The sequence below is a fragment of the Phaseolus vulgaris genome, chromosome 7 (assembly GCF_000499845.2).
Source record: "Phaseolus vulgaris cultivar G19833 chromosome 7, P. vulgaris v2.0, whole genome shotgun sequence".
Taxonomy (NCBI): Eukaryota; Viridiplantae; Streptophyta; class Magnoliopsida; order Fabales; family Fabaceae; genus Phaseolus; species Phaseolus vulgaris.
This window is the reverse complement of record NC_023753.2, coordinates 2,470,226-2,483,084: the sequence shown is the minus strand read 5'-3', so window position 1 is coordinate 2,483,084 and position 12,859 is coordinate 2,470,226. Positions and strand designations below refer to the sequence as shown.

Below are 12,859 nucleotides of genomic sequence, written 5' to 3'. Positions count from 1 at the left end.
CCCATCATCAATCTTTCTTATTTTGCCAGCATGTCCAAAACCAGTTAAAGAAGAGACTTAGACAGTAACAAGTTGATAAAACATTTTTTTTACAATCGGTCAACTTGTTGGACTTGTCTATTGGAGGGACCCATCTCAATAAAGAAATATCCTTTGTTTGTTGAGATTATTAATTCAAAGTTAAGAGGGAGAGAAGAAGTGACATACAAATCCTTTTTCTCTCTGTTCATAATCTTTGTTACATTTCAATGATTTCCATTCAAAACCCCCTCTCTTCTCCCATCACCCATTCCTGCATCATCATCTTCCACCTCCTTGCCCAAATCACTTCCTCTCAAGTCGACCCTAAATTCACTGCATGTGCACCCAAAACCTGCCCCAACAACACCCAAACTATAACCTTTCCTTTTTACATCCAAGGAACACAAGAACCTTATTGTGGGAGCCCTGGTTTTGCAATCTCTTGTTCTCCACATGGCTTCCCTATCCTCAATCTCTCTCACACCCAATACTTCATTCGTCAAATTTTCTACCAAAACCAATCCCTGCGAGTCTCCAATGCTGCCTTCTCAACCTTGCAATCAAACACCACCAAAGCTTGTCTTGCTCCAACTCAGAATCTCACTCTTCCTCCTACTAACGTGTTACGTGTTGCTCCGAATCAAATGGATGTGGTATTGTTCTACGGCTGTGACGCACCTTCGCTTGACGAGCAGAGAGTTGGGTGTTCTGCAGAAAACGAAACGAGTTCGGTTTTGGCATTGGATAAAAGGGATAAAAATATAAGCTTGGTGGCAAAGAATTGCAAGGGTGAGGTGGTGGATACGGTGGTGGAAGATGGATTAGAAGGGGTTGGTGAAGCTTTGAGAAAAGGGTTCTTGCTGTCGTGGACTGCGGGTAACTGCACCCTCTGCAACAGCAGCGGAGGGAGGTGCGGTTTCGATTCAGCTATGTTCACTTTCAGGTGTTATTGCACTGACAGAATTCATTCTGCCAGATGTGCGGATGATCCAGGTCAGTCACTCTTTTTCTCTTGCTTAACCTTTTGCACTTTTCCAAATTATTTTTACTGTGAATTAGAGTGAGTGGATGCCATTTATTTGATTGAAAGAGATTCCAACTAAATACGGACAATATGCTAGCTTTACTCAAACTGCATAATTGTAATGACTGGATGGTTAGAATCGCTAATAGGATTAATGTATGAGTATTACGAGGGATTGCTTGAACATGACTTTAACAATTAAGAGAATTAGGAGGTATTGTTCTAGCCAAGACAGACAATAAAGGAACTTTAGCTAGAGCATCAAAGGTATTCGAAAACAATGGTTTTCCATTTTTGTCCCCTTTCCTGGTCCTCCCTCCTTTTTTATAGAAAACTTTTCTCTTGTCCTTTTTTTTTTGTAATTGTTCTCTTTCATGACTTAATTCCTTCATAAATTCTCGTAACCCCACACCTTCGCTAATTTCACATTTTATTCTTTATGAAGATTCTGCGGGTATCGTCATTAATTTCTTGGATTAAACTGTTATAATATATTAATTGGATCGGCCCATGACCTCACAGTTCCTCAGTGATCGACCCGTAACTTCATAGTCCCGGAGTGATCGGCCCATGACCTCACAGCCCCTGAATGATCGGCCCATGACCTCACGACCCCTGAGTGATCGGCCCATGACCTCAGCCCCTGAGCAATCAGCCCATGACCTCACAACCCCTGAGTAATCAACCCATGACCTCACAGCCCCTGAGTAATTAGCCCATGACCTCACAGCCCCTCAGCCTCAAACATGAGCCAATGAGGCTAAACAGGCCTTCAACACGTCCTTCTAGCATGATCGGCTTATGCTTCCCTCAGCCTCATCTTGATCGGCCCATGACCTACAACCCCTTAACCTCAGGCATAAGCCAATGAGGCTTAATAAGCTTTTGATATCAGCCCCTTTTATCGCCCATGCAGTGAGATCGGCTCAATGATGGCACAAATGCTACTGGACTTTCTTATGCAAGCACTTCTTGATGTTCACACCCTATTATTATCTTTGAACACATCCCATCGACCATTATTTTTGCTGCCTTCATCCACGTGTTTAACCCTTTTATATATATGATTTAAAACTTACAAACTTGACCAAGCGAGGTCGACATTTCTTCCACCTGATAGGTCAGCATTTCCTTTACCTACTATAAATATGATTTAAAACTTACAAACTAGACCGAGTGAGATGGGAATTTCCCTCACAAACCGCACCAAGAAAAGTCGACATTTCCTTTACCTGGTATAGATATGATTTAAAACTTACCAATTGGATTGAGTGAGATCGGCATTTCCTTCACAAATTGGACCGAGCGATGTCGGCACCCCACCCAATTAAGACCGGTGAGGTTTCGTCATGCAATGCATGACCTTCTTAATAATTAATATTTTAACTGAACAAGATCGGTATCCCACTCAGTTAAACTGAAGAGATCTCATCATGCAGTGCATGATCTTCTTAATGATTTTGATATTGTAACCGAACAATATCGGTTTCTTACCCAGTCAAAATGAGGATATCTCATCATACATTGCATGGTCTTCTTAATAGGTTTTTCTTCATGTAAGGTGTTCTTACCAACTCGAGGTTGGTCGGAATTTGGATGAGCTCCTAATGGTCTCCCCTCAAGCTCTAGTGATTCAACCTTCAGGAAACGAGGGGGGCTCCTCCTAATCTGTTCATGACAATATCAAGTTCGGCTCATGATACCACAACCTCCAAATTCCCAAACGATATGCTTCCCTTCTTACTCCTCCACCAATGCGATATGGTTTCACTGAAAATGTTAACAACACATGATAAACAAATGATAATTACTTTCATTATGCCACATTAAAAACCTTATAAAAACAAAATGTAAAAATCTATAATAAAAAAAGTACATAACTTAAACATGAAGCTTTGCGATATTTCTCATCCAAGATTAGACGTATTATCTCCCCTTTCTTTTGTGTCATAGTCCTTCCTATCATTTGCATTACTAAGAATGGTGCATGATAATTTTACATGTCCCATGGTGGGCGCGAAAATGTTCTAGCCAAGACAGATGACCCTTAGCTAGAGCATCAAAGGTATTCGAAAACAGTGGTTTCCCATTTTTGGTCCCCTTTCCTGTTCGACCTCCCTTTTTTCTTATAGAAAACTTTTCCCCTGCCCTTCTTAGTAATTGTTCTCTTTCATGACTTAATTCCTTCATAAATTCTCGTAACCCCACCTCCGCTAATTTCACACTTTATTCTTTATGAAGATTTTGCGGATATTGTCATTAATTTCTTGGATGAGAATGTTATAATATATTAATTGAATCGGCCCATGACCTCGCATCCCCTCAGTGATCGACCCATAACCTCATAACCCCTCAATCATCAACCCATGACCTCACATGTATTTATGGCAATTATGATTCTACACACTTGTTGAAGGAAAATAAAAGTTTGTAAGAAAGGAGGATAAAAATAAATAAATAATAAAGTAGAAGTTAAAGGTGTTCGGGGAAGGAAATAAAATATAAATGAAAATAGAATTTAAAGACTAATATAAAAGTGGGTGAAAAAAATACGTATTAGGTTCATTCACTCTTCAACACTTTTATTTTCGCACAGTAACCAATCATACATACGAGAGAACTCAACCTCTGTTATATTTGAGATGAGGAGTACAAAATATTTTTTTTTTTATGTTTTTAAGTCAATTGGTTATTAAACATGTGAGCTAAAGCAACCGTTTAATATGTCCAATAATTTTAAGTTTTGAGTTGAGTAAATTTTAATATTAAATTTGTAAGGAATTACTTCTTTTAAATTCACCACAGAACAAACAATGTGAAGTCACTCTCTCAATCTCTCACAGCACAACAAGAATACAACGATTTTGCGTGGGTCAAAAACGGACGTAAAAGGCAAAAAACGGACGCTTATGTGTTGAAATTTTGTCGGCTACAGTTCCGACGAAAAAACCTTGTAAGCAAATGGAAACTAGCGTGAGCCAACAAGTTGGACGCATGTTGCGTGGGGCAAGCCCACACAAAATGGACGCAACACGCAAAATCTGGGTGGACGCAAAATGGACGCATATGCGGCGACTTATGCGTGGGCCAAACCGACCCACAATTTAAATATCGCCTATGCGTTTGCTTGGCCGACGAAAATGAAAAAAAATAAAATAATATATGTATGTATATATATATATATATATATATATATATATATATATATATATATGCCCACGCAAAAGCCGACGCATATTAAAAAAACAGCTAGCGTGGGCCAGTGGTCGGTGCATAAAGGGAAGAAAAAAAATTATTTTGTTTTCTAGCCAGTTTACCTGTAAATAGCCAAAGAATAAATACCAACCAAATCACATTCAGACAAATTACTATCATTCACAATACATCCACAAACACATCCAAAGTACAAAAGTAATACAAATAGTTAAACAAAATCTTTGATCAATTCAAATATTCAAAATGATATGAATATTTTAAAAAAATATTGCAATTAAAATTGTACTTTACAAATTTAACTAAAAGTAGCAAATGAATCTCATAGTGATGTGATAAACCTGTAAAAAAATATAAACAATATAAATAAATAAATGAAATAATTAAAATACTTAGTATATAATAAAAATGTCAAATAGTTAAACTTACAATATAGGATGCACTTTAAGGAATAGGTTGATCATCTTGTTCTAGATCATACTCATGATCGAATTGTGTTGTGCTATTGGAAGCATTTTTGTCACGTTCCATTGAGATAAGTTTATCTTTTATAACCTTCAGTTCATCCTCCAAGTGTGCATACTTCTGACTCCACATACTAAGTTCAGCACGAAGCATTTGATTTTCAATCACATGCCCAGATTGTGAAGTGTCGGAAGCAGAGGCTTGAGTGAGAGAAGAGACTCCTTGGCGGAAGTTAGCAACCAAGTCTGCCGTACCATACACCCGACCTCTACTCTTTCCTTCGGCAACTTCCTTCCATGTTTGAAGCTTAGTTGCAGGATCAAGTTGGTGGACATCAGTGTTAGAGTCCTAAGAACTATTTGCTTGAAGGGCATTCAAGGGCTCATGATAGTTTTCCTACACAGATCATTACGAAATGAAAATGTTAGAAAATTAAAATATAAATATAAAAAAAGTTAAAAGATTAACTTACATAAGTTTCTCGAGCACGAGTATCAACCCATTTACCCTTCTTATTTGTGTGGGTGGCCCTAAATAGTTCATCAGGTTTTGGAGGACAACCATATTGACGTTCCTAATAATGTTGTACAATTAAAAGCATTATAGGTTGCAAATGTAAAATGATTTTCATGTAAGGCAGTGACAAGTACTTACCAAGGTAACTGCAATATCTGAATGTGATTTTCGACCTGTGGAGTCCAGTGCTCCACCACGAGCTGAACCCCTATTGGCTTTATTTTGAGTTGATTTATCTTTGAATTGTTGTGAATTCCAATAGTTTATAAGTTCGGCCCATGCTTGCTCACCTATCCAAATAGGCCAGACAGCCTTTGCCCTTAGCTTTGGTCAACATGTCACAAAGTCTTTTTTTGACTTTAGACTCGTAGACATTTTTAATTTGGCATTCATCATGGGGTGCCCAAGTGACTCTAGTCTGTTAAAAAGAAGAAAATAGTTACTTTGAGTGCACAAGAAAAACAAGAAAACAAGTGATTGTAGTTTGTCAAAAATTAAAATTACCTGAAAGTCAGTTCACCATTTCAATTTGTCCTCCTCAGACATGACATCATAATGGTGATATAGACCTCTAAATTGAGATCGAATGCAATGTCCAACTACAATTAAACAGTTTGTCCTCTAAATTAACAGTTTCTCTTTCACAGCAAAATCTTACTCAACTACAATTAAAAAAACATAAAGTTTATGATGATAAGTCACTAGCGATTCCTTAAATTTCTTTTTGGATATTTCTCAATGTGCCAACTATTCATGGAACGTGAGAATCATCTTCTTCTAGAAGAAATCGAAGAATTTCTTGAAAATCCTGCCAGAGCTATTCATTATTTTTTATCTAGTCAAAATTTCATATGGGTTTGATCAAAATTTCATTCCTCCTCTAAGGCTACTAGATATAAAAAATTGTTAAAAAAAATAAAAGAAACATCTTGTTCTTTCGAGACTATAAAAAAAAACTATTCAAGAAGATAATTATGTATTTTATAAAATACCATATCAATTCATCTATTTATACAGTAATATTGTTATTGTTATAAATAACATATATAAAATGTGACTAAATTAATGAGAAGGACATACATAATAATACCATCTAACAATTATCATAAAAATATATCAAACACTAACTTAACATTTATATAACATTTTCCGGAACTTATCTGTGGAAGATATCTTTCAATTTTTTTGTAATAATATAAGCGTAGTTATATGGTATAAAATATATTGATAATTTTATGATTAAAAGTATTGAATGATAGAAGGGAAAATTTAAAAATATTCTTAAGACTTAAATTAAAATAAATACTAATTAGTACATACTCAAAAGAAAAAAAAAAGTATATATTAACAACCTAAATAATATATCCAACATTAACATTTTGATATTTATCTGTCTTCTGCAGGGATAACCACAGGAATAACCAATAAGAACAAGACTACAATGGTGAAAATAGGTATACAAACAAACTCAATTCAATTTCGTTATTTTGTTACTAGAGTCTGAAAATTAATTATTCTATAATTTTTTTTTTTATAATACATGAGATAACTATCAAAGTATTAAAGAGATTTATGTATTGGTTGTTAGTTACCCTAAACATTTTCCTTTTATATTATGTAAATTCTCCAGCTTCAACAGTGGGGGTTGTTGGAATTGTAGTGCTGGTGGTCTTGGTATGGTGGTTTAGGACAAAGATCTTTCCCTCATCTCTCTTATTTTGGAGGGAGAATCGAACCAATAATGTTATTCAGGAGTTTTTGAAGGAACAAGGACCTCTTCCTATAACTAGGTACAATTATTCAGAGATTAAGAAAATGACCAACTCTTTTAAAAACAAGTTAGGGCAAGGAGGCTTCGGTAGCGTATATAAAGGGAAGTTGCATGATGGAAGTGTTGTTGCAGTCAAGATTTTAGTCGAAGCAAAAGGCAATGGACAAGAATTTATCAATGAAGTGGCAAGTATTAGTAGAACTTCACATGTTAATATTGTCAGACTTCTGGAGTTTTGTTTTCATGGTTCTAAACGTGCTCTAATATATGAGTTTATGTTAAATGGATCTCTTAACAAGTTCATATATGAACAGAAAAATTTATTACAGGTTTCTCATCAATTGGATTGCAAGATATTGTATAATATTGCGATTGGCATTGCTCGTGGATTAGAGTATCTTGCATAGAGGTTGCAACACCAAAATCTTGCATTTTGACATAAAACCTCACAACATATTACTAGATGAGAATTTTAGTCCGAAAATTTCAGATTTTGGACTAGCAAAAATATGTCCAAAAAAAGAAAGTGCGGTATCTATTACTGGTGCAAGGGGAACTGTAGGTTATATTGCTCCAGAAGTTTTTTCCAGGAATTTTGGTGTTGTTTCACATAAATCAGATGTTTACAGTTATGGAATGATGATCTTAGAAATGGTTGGAAGAAGAAAGAATATTGAAGTTGAAGTCGATTGTTCAAGTGAATTATATTTTCCTCATTGGATTTATGATCGTCTTGAGTCAAATAATGAACTTGATCTAGAGATTGTGAAAAATGAAATTGATGAGAAAACGATGAGAAAAATGGCTGTGATAGGTTTATGGTGCATACAAACCAACCCCTCCACTCGACCAACCATAAGTAGTGTGGTGGAAATGTTAGAAAACAGAGTTGAGTTATTGCAACTTCCGCCTAAATCGTTTTTATCTTCTCCTTCACCATCTCCGGTTCATTTATCTTCGCCGATTCATTTGTTAGACCAGACAGTATAATTTATGAGATTAAGATGTGGATCATGTTGTACGATATTATATTTATACCACTTATTTTCTGCTTTTAATTTGTTAAAATAAATATATTTATTTCTTATATATTTGATCACGTTAATATCCATTCACTTTGATGATTAATATATATTGGAGTACATAACTCACAATTTGTGGAATCTTCTTTTCTAATTAATCATATTTTTTTATCTACAAAATTTAAATTTGAAACTTTATTTAAGGAACTGAATACTGTACCACTAAAATCAACCATATATATGTTGTATGTCTTAATTTTTTTTTGCAAAAATAAATTAAATATAAATTATATACTTGAATACCAATACACATTGTACATATAATACTTTAATTTAATAAAAAACTTACTAAAGTGGTCCAGCAGAAACAACCCCTCAACCCCATACCATATACTACTTATGGTTTTTTTGGGAATCAATAATATTTATAGATTTAATGTGCAGAGTAGGTGAAATACACTTAAGTTGACGAGTGAGCAAATAACTTCCAAAATAGAATAGATCATATTATCAAATGTCGATATAAATTGAAGTGGATTAATTTTAGTCTATTAATTTAAAAATAAATTTAGACATAAACAATCCATTTTTAGTATATAATAACTATAGTTTAAAATAATTAAAATATAATATTTTTAATATATATATTACATCAAATAAAATATTTAAGAATTAAGTTTTTAAAATGTAAGTTTCAGTTTTCAAATTTTACAATTTTTTATTTTCTTTTGAATTGGACGAAAATAAGTCATTTATTCATTATACGACTTTTCGACATAATTTTTCACTTGACTTTCGAACACATGTTTTCCAGTTATACGAGTGTGCATATAGTAGGATATTAAATTGGACGTGTGCCACCTTCAATATGCCAGATTGGATTTTGGTAAATCAACTTTGGTGTCATATGACCTAAAGGGTACAAGTGTAATTTTGTTATAGTTGATTTTCGATAAAAATAATTATTTTATTTCTTGAAAATATATTGAGATTATAATTTAATATTAAAATTTAAATAAACTAAAAGACTTTGAAAATATTTTTCACCTTTCACCTTCATTCCTTTCAGATAGTTATCTATATATTATAATTAAAATACAATTTAATCGTATCTGTTATTAAAATACAATTTTGTCTCCTATGTTATTATTAAAATAAAATGTAGACTCTATATGAAAAACTAAAATATATTTTGATTAATATATTAAGAACTATTTGAAAAATGAATCAAAGTTGTATTTATAACAAGATTTCCGTTGAAATCATAAATATTTCTACATTTTTGTGATAAATATTTTGTTATATATATATATATATATATTAAACATAGTACACATCTTATTTCAAAAAATATATTTTACTGGAGATTCCATATTTAACTAATGATAAATTCAAATCATAATATATAAATTCAAATTTTATCTCGTATTGAATGAGGTTTATTATATTCTAATTAAATTTATTAAAACTGTTGTCACTTATTATTAAATTTTTGTTAGATTATTTATAATTATTTAATTTGATATTAGGAGAATCAACGTAAGTATCGTGTTACAAAATATTTAATTTAAATTTCGATTTATGTTTGACTTAGATATATTCCACTTATATATTTAAGATAAAAGTTGACAAACGATATATCAGTTAATATCATTTCTTGATATATAGTTAATGAAAACTACCGTCTATATCAGTTTTATCTGTTTCCGTTTGCATGTATCAGTTAGTTCGTTACAACTTAATAAATTATTAAGTTACAAATATCATATATATAAATTATTATTTATTATTTGTTGATAAAAAAATTTATACACTTTCTATTTCTATTTCCATTTTTTATTTGCAATACTAATTTTATTCTATGCTAAAACACAAACAAACAATTGGCTATTGGTCATTTGGCATCAGTTCACACTGGACCATCAAATTTTGAACAAATTATATGAAGCGATTTTTATATATAATGTTTTACTTTTCAAGAAGAAAAAGTACACGCATCTTTAAGTCAATTAAAGAAAATTTACACTTAGAAAATAAACAACTTGAAAGTGGAGAATAATGTACAACCTGTGAGATGGCTTTGAATATGGATAGTCAACAATAATTTTCTTTATTACGATATATAAGTCAAATAAAAAAATACTCCTTTAAAGTGATAAATTACACTTTAATAGATTAAATGTGCACTTATTTAACCATCAAATTGAGATAAAGGCAATAGTAAAATCATTTTATACGGAAAATACCCACTAAATCTACACTTTCTGTTCAGCTTTGGAAAACAATTTAAAAGAAGAGTTTAATTTGAATTGATTAATTATGGTTATTATTATAATCGACTATGCTAAAAAAAAATACTTATAATTTGGTTAATGTTTTTGTCACAATGAAAAAAACAACATGATAGTTTCTCAACATCATACGTAAACATCCCATTTGAATGCAATCTTTCTCTAGCATGTCTTGGACTTGGGTATCTCAAGATTAAGAAGAATTTATAATAATATAATAATGATAGTTCTTGTTTTTGTTTTACGTTTTACATTAAAAAATTATATAAATACCCATAATAATAATATGACAACTAATAATGTAGATTTACTTTTGTAATTTTTTTATGCATATTTTTTTGTCGTTTATCTTTATTAACACAACAAACTTTATTGATTTTATGATTTGTAAAGAATTATACAATAGTAACATTTATTTTGATGAAAAATTACAAATAGTCATATTATATAATTATAATATTATAAAATGAAAAAAAACTTGCTTCTATGACTATTTTTTATGTATAAAAAATATTATAAATTATTATTTATGTATATTTTTTGTAACTTTAATATAAATTTTGGCAATTATTTTTTCATTTTAATAATTATTATATAAATTATTTTTTTAATTTTATTTTTTCCGATAATAATAATATTAATAATTCAATGCTTTATTTTAGTTGAAAGAAGAGACAAAAGGAAAAAAAATGGATTGTTAAGTCCAGATATAGAATAAGACAAGTAATAAAAAAAATACAATCATAAATAAGTACAAAATTTTTATATTATTCCAACATATATATAGAGAAGAAAGAAAATTATAAAAAAAAGTATTATTTTCGATTATTAGAAAATAATGTTAGAGTTTGAAATGCGTTGCGTTGGGGTGATACTATAAAATCATCTAACTGAACCTAATTATATTCTACGGGATTTATGGAGTAAACTGAATTGAGTGAAGTTTTGTTCATTACGTTTACCTAAAATAAAGTAAATAATAACTTTACAAATTTCAAACTCAATAAGTTAAATCCAACTTAATTATGTACTAAAAACCTTTACTTAATTTTTTTTCTATAAAAAATTACTTTTACCGTTGATTATATATATATATATATATATATATATATATATATATATATATATATATATATTACAATTAAATACTTCAAAATTGATTATATACATACTTTTACCATTGATTATGTACATATTTTTTTTAATAAGATTGAGAGACCTAAAATACTTCATTTAATTTAATTTATTTATTTTTATAAAAAAAATTTAAATACTTCATATCACATAATGCCATTACAATAAATATATTTAATCATTAAATATTAAGTGATATGTTTGAAATTATATTTTATCACTATACTGTAAAATTTATTTATGTATTATTTTTATTAAAAAATAAATTTTAAGTTTAACTAAAACTTGTAAAATCAATTTATAAAATAAGTTTTCTATCCAGTTATATCATAAAAAAATATTCTTATCTATAATCGAGATCTTTACCAATTTTAACGTTCTTCTATTTTAAGAATTATTATTTATGTTTATGCTTTAAGCATTGTTATTATTTAATAAATAAAAAAATATTATAATATTTATGGTGAGGTTTTTCTTATTGTTATTAGAAGTTAAAGAGATAATATTTTTCAATTATGTAATTAAGTACATTGAAAAAATGGACTAGATAAGTAGGTGAGGTAATATAAAATTTGGAAAAATATATTTGTAGCTCTTCTAAAAGTGGTCACTGCATCCACAATGAAAAATAATTTTAAACTCTTCTGATATACAGGATAAAATGATATATATATATAATTAATATTTTTTACTTTTATTTACAATGCTGAACATTTTCATACGTTTGTTTAAATTTGTTTGGGTCATTGCTAATGTGATGATGATTGGGTCATTGGTGATTGGGCCTGTAGACCAAACCAAGTCAGGAGAGTTATGATACGCTCAGGTTGTATTGCTAGAAGAGTAATTTTGCAAGCAGAAAAAAAAGGGAGATTTTGTGAAAGTAGTTATTTTGGGAGTATTAAGAAATTAATTTTAAATCCACGTTGACATTATAAAATGGTTTATGTAGTCGTTAAATAGAGAAGTCGAAAAGTCTAAAAGATTGCTAACGCATAAAAAATAAATAAAGTTAAAATAATATAAATAAACAATAAAATAAGATGATATTGTATTAAGACTCAATAAAATAGTTCAAAACATTAATATATATAGTAACGGTAAGGTGTGAAATAATATAAAAGTTCAATCAAGACAAAGCTCAACAATGAACATTATAAATAGGTGATCTGTTTAATCGATAAAAAAAGTGTTTTTATCTGATAATTAAGAAATAATTATGACTTTATCATCGAAACACCGGTACACACATTCAACTGAGAGTGAGCCTGAATCCAATAACTGAGTGGTAGTTCAAATCCAGTAGTCGATAGCAAGCTCAAGCCCCATAACCAAGAATCCATGTCAGTTGATCCAAAAACCAAAAACCTAAATAACCAGCAAGAGACCGAGAAGTCGAGAG

At 30.6% G+C, this 12,859-nt stretch overlaps 1 pseudogene; it reads left to right on the top strand.

Annotated features, from left to right (window-relative positions):
• Positions 1 to 8,068, top strand: LOC137827667 (LEAF RUST 10 DISEASE-RESISTANCE LOCUS RECEPTOR-LIKE PROTEIN KINASE-like 2.1; annotated as a pseudogene).
• The last annotated feature ends 4,791 nt before the right edge of the window (positions 8,069 to 12,859 follow it).